This window comes from Salmo salar, chromosome 24 (assembly GCF_965601325.2).
Source record: "Salmo salar chromosome 24, fSalSal1, whole genome shotgun sequence".
Classification (NCBI taxonomy): domain Eukaryota; kingdom Metazoa; phylum Chordata; class Actinopteri; order Salmoniformes; family Salmonidae; genus Salmo; species Salmo salar.
This window is the reverse complement of record NC_138314.1, coordinates 44,021,407-44,031,961: the sequence shown is the minus strand read 5'-3', so window position 1 is coordinate 44,031,961 and position 10,555 is coordinate 44,021,407.

Genomic DNA, 10,555 nt, shown 5'->3' with positions numbered 1-10,555 from the left:
GTATTACATTGGTGTCACATTTCCATTTAGCTCCGACCTATCACCCACGCTTCTTCCCCCTATGCATTAGAAAACCAGAGTTTAGCGCTTCGTTCAAGACCTCGCTGACTGACTCACATGATCTATGTGTGGAGACAATGACAGCCACCATGGGTTTTAGGGGCGGTTTCCAGGACACAGATGAAGCCTGGACAACAACAACAAAAAGCATGGAGATCCACTGGGCCACTGGTTACCAACCAATGGATCGACTTCCAGGCATTCCTAGTCGATCACCAAACATTTCTGTAGAAAATCCAACGATAAAAGTCTTGCGCTTCTTTTTTTTTATTCGTGTTGCGAAGTTACCGGAAGGTGCACGTTATTCAGAAGCCTTGCGCACCGGGTAGGCAAAGTGTTCCCATTTTAAACGATTTCATTTGTCTGAAAAGACAAACTCCGCCAAACCGGCGGACAGGAAGATCTGTGGATAAATCGAGTGAGCCTACTGCGCTGGCCAATCGGATAGCTCAAATCACTGTTCCTACAACTTCCACGACCCCACGCAAAGTTTGATACCAGCATATATAAGATTTCATAACTTTTAAAACCATGACCAGAAAGAAATGATCAAAGAATACAGCAAACAGCTGTTGTTTTTTATGAGTGAGATCATGTTTAAGTTTTCATTCTGCTCTGTCACTGTTTTCATTCAACACTATTACAAAACATAAAACATGTTTCTCTCTACTTCCACTTGAGCTGCAAATGCAATGAATGAGTTGCCAAGTGTATCGATAGCGCTGTGTTTTTATTATTAGTAGTAGCTCGTCCTGTCTATTTTAATAGGGAGGGATATTTAACTTTCTCTGGTCATAGGAACAACATGAATTTGTGCCGGAGGCAGATGCGGTGTGACTCGACTTTAGCCATCAGGTGGAAGACGTTGTCCCCTCTCTCTGGTCAGTCTCACCGGAGGAAAGGAAGGAGAGAGCAGGACCGTGTGAGGCGGACCCTCTGCTGTTCTCTCCCTCCCTCCGCTGAGACTAATGGGTCGTAGAAGCACTTAGCGAGCTGCTTTCTGCGACGCAGTTTGTCCGTGACGCCAACCATGACGCAGGGCTCAAGTAGCTTGTTAGCTACGGGGATGGTAGTCTTCAGACGTCTGGACAGAAGGCGTTGTGCTGGGCTGCTGTCCATGTTTTCGGTGGGTGTGTTCCTCCACTGTAAGATCGCTTTCCATGGGTCGTTGCTGTCGCGCGCGGCCCTGCTTAACAGGTTTTTTGCAATCTTGACAGCTGACTCTGCCTTGCCATTTGCTTTTGGGTGTCTTGGAGAGGAGGTTACATGGTCAAACTCCCATTCTGAGGCGAAACGCTTGAACTGTGCAGTGAATTGTGGGCCATTGTCCGTGATTACCTTGTCAGGCTGACCTTGCCTGGCAAACTGCGCCTTGCAGCGCTTTATGACCGTCTCTGCAGACAAGTCAGGGAGCAGTTCAATTTCCCAAAAGTCAGAGTAGTGATCCACAATGAGAAGATAGTCCTTTTGTCTGTGGCTGAATAAGTCCATGCTGACGATTTGCCAGGCCCTTGTGGGCAGTTCGTGTGACATCATGGTTTCCTTTTGCTGTTCATGAGCGTACTCGTTGCACGTGGTACAGTTGCTGACAAAGTCTTTAATTTCTGCTTGCATGTTTGGCCAGTATAATGTTTCACGAGCCTGGCGGTAGCATGCGTCACCTCCAACGTGACTGGAGTGTATGCGGGTAAGCATCTCTGGACGTAGTGATTTGGGAATAATGACCTTCTGACCTCTGAACAAGACGCCATTTTGCACGCTGATCTCATCTCGAAAGGTCCAGTATTCTCTCACTGTGAAAGGTGTCTCCTCTTTCAGGTATGGCCAACCTGCGAGAGCCATGGACTTCAGTGATTGTAGGTGTTCGTCCTTGTCAGTGTGTTGCCTGATCTGGGCTAGGCGGTGATCTGTGACATTTAAGTAGTCTGCCTGATTGATCTGTTGAACATCTTGTTGTTCCTGCTGTAGCGAACAGATGGCCTGCCGCTGATAGGCAGTGCCTCTGCCTGTACATTGTGCCGTTGCCCTGCTCAGTGTGTCGCTGATGTACATCTCTGGTCCTGGCTTGTAAATGACCTTCAGGCTGTAGTTTTGCAGAGTCAGGAGCATGCTTTGAAGCCTCTTGGGCGCGTTGAGGAGAGGTTTACTGAATATGGCAATGAGTGGTTTGTGGTCAGTTTCAGCGGTGACCAGCTCTCGACCATACAAGTAGTGATGGAATCGCTGGCAAGAGAAGACGATGCTGAGGCACTCTTTCTCAATTTGTGCATAGTTCTGTTCGGTGGGGGTGAGCGCTCTCGAGGCAAACGCAACGGGTTGGCCTTCCTGCATAAGGCAGCATCCAAGTCCCCTTTGACTGGAGTCACTCTGGATTGTGACAGGCTTCGTGACGTCGTAGTAGCGCAACACTGGCATGGATGAAGCCAGAGATTTCATCTCCTGCACCGCTGCCTCGTGCTTGGGTAGCCAGTGCCATGGTGTGTCTTTGTCCAGCAACCGGCGCAGAGGCTCACAGACTGCTGATAGGTGTGGCATGAACTTTGCAAGATAGTTTGCAAAACCGATGAGACGCTGTACTCCTTTTGCATCAGATGGGTTTGGCATGTCGAGGATCGCTCGGACCTTGTCTGGGTCCGGCTTCAGGCCTTTTGCCGAAAGAATGTGGCCATGGAAGTGGACGTCTTTCACCTTGAACTGTAGCTTCTTCAGGCCAAGACGAAGCTTAACTGTTCGACAGCGCTCCATCAGTGCCAGGAGCTTCACATCGTGGTCGCGTTCTGCTTCATCGTCTGTGTCACCACAGCCTACGATCAGGACATCATCAGCGATGGGTTCAATGCCCTTGAGCCCAGCCAGTAACTCGTGCTGCTTGCGTTGGTATACCTCAGGTGCCACTGAGACACCAAACGGGAGCTTGAGCCAGCGTTTCCGACCCCAGGGGGTCCAGAAGGTAGTCATGAAGCTGCTTTCTTCGTCCAGCTTGCATTGAAGGAATGCATCTCGGGCATCCACCAAGGTGAAAATCCTGGCCTTGGGAAGCTTGTAGAGGACATCCTCTAGTGTCGGCATGATGTAGTGGGATCGTTTCAATGCTTGGTTCAGATGCTTTGGGTCGATGCAGACCCTCAGCTTCTCTGGTTTTTTCACTATGACCATATTGCTGATCCAGTCAGTTGGTTCGGTCACAGATGTCATGTGGCCATCGGCCTCATACTTGTCCAGCTGGGCCTTCACAGCCACTTTCATTGCAATGGGCACATTGCGAGGAGCACACTGGACTGGAGTGATGCTCTCATCCACTTCAAAGTGTACCTCACCAGGCACTGATTCAACGGGCATGTTGAATACATCGTCATATCTGTTGAGTAGTTGTTCTTTGGACAGGGGTCCATGCTGGACATGATCCACAATGTGCAGGTCATTTGGTACAGTGAACTGCATCAGTCCCAGGCGTTCGCATGTAGAGCCTGAGAGGAGAGGATGTTGACTGGTTTTCACAATCTCAAACTCCAGCTTGTGTTTGCGTCCCCGAATAACACATTCGGTCTCAAAGGTGCCCATAGAGCTCATTAGCTCTCCTGAGTACAGCTTTAGTCTAGTATCGCTGGGCAATAGATGCGTGTCAGGTGCCAGATTGATTTTGTCTTTGTAGCTCATTACGTTGCATGTAGCACCGGAATCCAGTTGACATTGTTGTTGCTTGTTGTGTAATCGTAGTGTCACAAACCATTTCTTCCCTCTTGAGTGTACAGCCCCAATGGATTCATGCATGTAAATGTTACTTTCACTGTTCAGCCCTGAACATTGAGTGACATCATCAACACAGTGAATCTTGCCCTCACTCACCCTTCTTTTGCTTTTGAGACACACTTTTGCAAAGTGATTATTAGTTCCACAAGCTCTGCATGGTTTTCCATAGGCAGGGCAGTGCTCTTTGCCACGTGTGTGCGTATTCCCACAGTATATACATGCTACTGGGCTCTCTGTGTTCACCGTTCGTGGTGAATTACTCTGCCTTGATTGGTTTTGCCTGAATGTCTGCCTAGCAACAGCGTGAACAGTGTCAACGTCGGAGCGTGGGGTTTCGATTTCCATTGCTCTCATTCTCATGTCAGTGACTTCAGCAGTGCGGCACATTTCGATGGCAGTTACTAATGTTAAGCCTCTCTCTCTCAGTAGACGCCGGCGTGTATCCTCATTTGCAATTCCCAGTACTATTTTGTCACGAATCAATTCATCTTTCAATCCCCCGTATTCACAAGTGGCGGATTTTTCTCTCAAACGGGTTACAAAATTGTGTACTGACTCACCCTCTTCCTGTTTGCAGCTTCCGAAAACGAACCGCTCGTAAATTACGTTTCTGGCGGGTTTGAAGTAATTCTCCAATGCATCCAATATAGCCTTTGCATCACACTGTTGTCGCGCTGTGAGGGTGAGATTGTGCCGGTAGATATGCCTGCATTCGCTGCCCATTAAACTCCTCAGAGTTGCCGCTTGTACCTCGTTGGGTTTCTCATGTAGACCGGTCGCCAGCGCATAGTCCTCGAATTCATCCCTGAAATTGTCCCAATTAGTATTCCAGTCCCCTGTGAGAACCATGGGATTAGGTGGCGGAATGTTCGCTGCCATAGCGATGGAATAGGAGACTTCTTTGCCTTCAGTCATCGAGGTAGGTAGTGATGCTAGCTAACCAGCTAACAACTAGTTGATCAGTGTTGTGAGTAGGAATCGGCGTGTGTTCGCATATGGAACGTAACCGCGCCTATACTGTACTTAGCTACAAAAATAACAAACGTATGGTTTTCGAGCCACTTCTGATACCATGTTTCAGTATGATATATTGGATAAAGTAATAAAGACAGACACCAATGTCTAGTTCAATAGCCTTGTTCATGCATTGTACAAATCCCTACACGCGGAGTCCGGGGAACAGTCCGGCTAGTCGATTACCTATCAACTAGACTCCGTAACAACTAATGCGGTGTTCAAAACTACTGGGAACTCTGAAATCTCAGACTTCCGACTTCAGTGTGTTCAAGACAACTGGATACTGAACAAAAACGAGATCCGATTAGGAAAAATCGTTTTGAACGGTCATCCGACTCTAAATTCCAAGTCGGTAACTGGGGCATCTTTCTAGAACTCCAACTTTCCGACCTGAAGTTCACTGACTTCATGATTTGACCTAGTTCTTTTTCCCAGAGTTCTCAGTTTTCTTGAAAGCACCATGACAGAAGCAGATACTATCAGTCCAGTAAAATAAAAGCCAATTGTTTCAATTTATGCTCAGCTGTGCCTCGCAAGTGCTACACCAACTGATCTATTTTGTTATCAAAGCTCGAGTTTTGAAATATAATATGGTCTGAGAATAACAATATTGGCAGGACAGGCATATACACACGTAGAAAAAATGGTTCCAAAAGGGTTCTTCAGCTGTCCCCATAGGAGAACACTATTTGGTTCCAGGTAGAACTCTTATTAGTTCCGGGTAAAACCCTTTTCAGTTCCATGTAGAACCCTCTGTGGAAAAGGTTCTACATGGAACCCCAAAAGGGATTTATTTCAAAGGGTTCTACTATGGGGACTGCAGAAGAACCCTTTTGGGTTCTAGATAGCACCTTTTTTTCTAAGAGTGTAGCCAATATGATGTGATAATGTATTAGGCAAACTGTGATAATGTATTAAGCAAACTGTGATAATGTATTAGGCATACTGTGATCATGTGTTGGGCATACTGTGATCATGTGTTGGGCATACTGTGATCATGTATTAGGCATACTGTGATAATGTATTAGGCAAACTGTGATAATGTATTAGGCATACTGTGATCATGTGTTGGGCATACTGTGATAATGTATTAGGCATACTGTGATGATGTATTAGGCATACTGTGATAATATATTAGGCATGCTGTGATAATGTATTAGGCATGCTGTGATAATGTATTAGGCATACTGTGATAATGTGTTGGGTATACTGTGATAATGTATTAGGCATACTGTGATAATGTATTGGACATACTGTGATCATGTATTAGGCATGCTGTGATAATTTATTAGGCATACTGTGATAATGTATTAGGCATGCTGTGATCATGTATTAGGCAGACCATGCAATGTATTAGGGCTACTGTGATAATGTATTAGGAATGCTGTGATAATGTATTAGGAATGCTGTGATAATGTATTAGGCAGACCAGGTAATGTATCAGGGCTACTGTACAAACCTCATTCATACAGAACAGTAACTTTTTTTTTTTAAAGTAATGTTTAAAAAAATATATATATTTCAGAAATAGATCTTGGCTTGCTTTTTGACTGTGAAAGTGTTGTTGACTGGTTGTTAGGTGGTGTTAGTTGACTCACATGATCTCTGTTTGACGACAGTGGGCACCTGGAGGTAGGATCTCTATCCTGTGGAACAGCCTAGGAGAGATGAAAGCAGAGGACGTTCGGATGCAGCGACACTTCTGACATGCAGCACAGCCGTTCATGGGGAATGCTGCAGGGATGAAGACCGTGAATATTACATACAATAACAATATAGTATTGTTCGAATTTGGGGTTAAAGGTTAAGGTTTAAGGGATAGGATTAAAACCTTTTTATCATCACTAAAAGTTGCACTTTGAAACATGTGAATGTTACAAAAACAAAACTGATTCTAGATCAGCACTCTTAGGGCTCTATTCAGTCTGTATCATCGCTGAAGCGTTACAGATCAAATCAAACCAAAGTTTATTTGTCTCGTGCGCCGAATACAACAGGTGTAGACCTTACAGTGAAATGCTTACTTACAGGCTCTAACCAATAGTGCATAAAGGTATTAGGTGAACAATAGGTAAGTAAAGAAATAAAAACACCAGTAAAAAGACAGTGATTGCGTGATAGCAATGTAACGGTAATATCTGATTGAGACGACATGCAGCGTTTACCGTGAATGCAGTTTCCGCTAAGGAACATTGCCTTTAAATTTCACTCACGCTGCAACGCAGAACTTCTGCCACACGGATTGAATACAGACCCTACTCTGAGACACTTAAAATTGCAATGGATTGATTGTGATCATTGGAATTAAATTGTTTAAAAAATAAATGATAATAGGTTTGGTTTGTCGATAGTTCAAGAGTCAAGTTGAACAGATGCATAGATATATATATAGATAAAGATGCAATATGTCACCTTGAAGAGCCACGAACCAGCAGAGAGTCAGGGAGACCAACAGGTAGTGTGGCTTGAAAGGCATCTTGAGTCTGTGTTGGCTGTGGTCGGCTGGTGTCTACTGAAACTGAATGATGTTGTCTCTGGGTTTATATTGCTGCAAAAAAGGAAGTGTGGGGGAATCCCTTGTCTTCACGCAAAATGATGATCAGACTTTTGGAGTATATAAAAATGTCTATATATATATTCACTATTTTAACTTTATCCTTAATTTATAGCCTAGTGATTCATTCTATTGAAATTAAACATGCCATATTGAGAATCTGTCTTGTTACAAATGTAAAGAGGATTTTAATGATAATATAATCAAATAATACTTCAGCAATCTAGTCAAAACATGGTAAATGCTGGGTAGAACAAGTAGAAATTCAGTGGTTAAGAGTGGATAGCGTTTAAAAACTGAATTTCTTGTAGACATACAGACAGGTCCATAATTATTGGCCTTGAAAAAGATAAACAAAAAAGACTGTATCAAATCAATAATACAAACACTGAGCTATATTGTATGCAACAAAAAAGGGGAAATTATATTATTTTATACTAATACAATTGCTCAGTGAAAGTGATTTTGTTTCACAAGTCATATTTTTTTTCTCTCTCAAAAAGATAGGGGTTAAAATGGCACTGCTGTTTTCAATACCTCACCTAGAGAGGATAATGGCCACTGAGCCTTTTTCTACTATGTTTTATAGGATCTTCTTTTACGCCTGTTACGTTAGGTTATGAGAATGAAGAACACATCAGGAGGGATCTTAGACCTGCTACGTTAGGTTATGAGAATGAAGAACACATCAGGAGGGATCTTAGACCTGCTACGTTACGTTATGAGAATGAAGAACACATCAGGAGGGATCTTAGACCTGCTACGTTACGTTATGAGAATGAAGAACACATCAGGAGGGATCTTAGACCTGCTACGTTAGGTTATGAGAATGAAGAACACATCAGGAGGGATCTTAGACCTGCTACGTTACGTTATGAGAATGAAGAACACATCAGGAGGGATCTTAGACCTGCTACGTTACGTTATGAGAATGAAGAACACATCAGGAGGGATCTTAGACCTGCTACGTTAGGTTATGAGAATGAAGAACACATCAGGAGGGATCTTAGACCTGCTACGTTAGGTTATGAGAATGAAGAACACATCAGGAGGGATCTTAGACCTGCTACGTTAGGTTATGAGAATGAAGAACACATCAGGAGGGATCTTAGACCTGCTACGTTAGGTTATGAGAATGAAGAACACATCAGGAGGGATCTTAGACCTGTTACGTTAGGTTATGAGAATGAAGAACACATCAGGAGGGATCTTAGACCTGCTACGTTAGGTTATGAGAATGAAGAACACATCAGGAGGGATCTTAGACCTGTTACGTTAGGTTATGAGAATGAAGAACACATCAGGAGGGATCTTAGACCTGCTACGTTAGGTTATGAGAATGAAGAACACATCAGGAGGGATCTTAGACCTGCTACGTTAGGTTATGAGAATGAAGAACACATCAGGAGGGATCTTAGACCTGCTACGTTACGTTATGAGAATGAAGAACACATCAGGAGGGATCTTAGACCTGCTACGTTAGGTTATGAGAATGAAGAACACATCAGGAGGGATCTTAGACCTGCTACGTTAGGTTATGAGAATGAAGAACACATCAGGAGGGATCTTAGACCTGCTACGTTAGGTTATGAGAATGAAGAACACATCAGGAGGGATCTTAGACCTGCTACGTTAGGTTATGAGAATGAAGAACACATCAGGAGGGATCTTAGACCTGCTACGTTACGTTATGAGAATGAAGAACACATCAGGAGGGATCTTAGACCTGCTACGTTAGGTTATGAGAATGAAGAACACATCAGGAGGGATCTTAGACCTGCTACGTTAGGTTATGAGAATGAAGAACACATCAGGAGGGATCTTAGACCTGCTACGTTAGGTTATGAGAATGAAGAACACATCAGGAGGGATCTTAGACCTGCTACGTTAGGTTATGAGAATGAAGAACACATCAGGAGGGATCTTAGACCTGCTACGTTACGTTATGAGAATGAAGAACACATCAGGAGGGATCTTAGACCTGCTACGTTAGGTTATGAGAATGAAGAACACATCAGGAGGGATCTTAGACCTGCTACGTTACGTTATGAGAATGAAGAACACATCAGGAGGGATCTTAGACCTGCTACGTTACGTTATGAGAATGAAGAACACATCAGGAGGGATCTTAGACCTGCTACGTTAGGTTATGAGAATGAAGAACACATCAGGAGGGATCTTAGACCTGCTACGTTAGGTTATGAGAATGAAGAACACATCAGGAGGGATCTTAGACCTGCTACGTTAGGTTATGAGAATGAAGAACACATCAGGAGGGATCTTAGACCTGCTACGTTAGGTTATGAGAATGAAGAACACATCAGGAGGGATCTTAGACCTGCTACGTTAGGTTATGAGAATGAAGAACACATCAGGAGGGATCTTAGACCTGTTACGTTAGGTTATGAGAATGAAGAACACATCAGGAGGGATCTTAGACCTGCTACGTTAGGTTATGAGAATGAAGAACACATCAGGAGGGATCTTAGACCTGCTACGTTAGGTTATGAGAATGAAGAACACATCAGGAGGGATCTTAGACCTGCTACGTTACGTTATGAGAATGAAGAACACATCAGGAGGGATCTTAGACCTGCTACGTTAGGTTATGAGAATGAAGAACACATCAGGAGGGATCTTAGACCTGCTACGTTAGGTTATGAGAATGAAGAACACATCAGGAGGGATCTTAGACCTGCTACGTTAGGTTATGAGAATGAAGAACACATCAGGAGGGATCTTAGACCTGCTACGTTAGGTTATGAGAATGAAGAACACATCAGGAGGGATCTTAGACCTGCTACGTTAGGTTATGAGAATGAAGAACACATCAGGAGGGATCTTAGACCTGCTACGTTAGGTTATGAGAATGAAGAACACATCAGGAGGGATCTTAGACCTGCTACGTTAGGTTATGAGAATGAAGAACACATCAGGAGGGATCTTAGACCTGCTACGTTACGTTATGAGAATGAAGAACACATCAGGAGGGATCATAGACCGTTCCTCTATAACAGAGTCTTTCCAGATCCTTGATATCTCTTGTCTGCGCTGATGGACTGTCCTCTTCAATTCAATCCACAGGTTTTTTTTATAAGAAATCTTTAAGGGTGTCAATAATTGTGGACCTGACTGTATATACTGCATGTGCAGCAACATTTCCTCCTTGGGAAT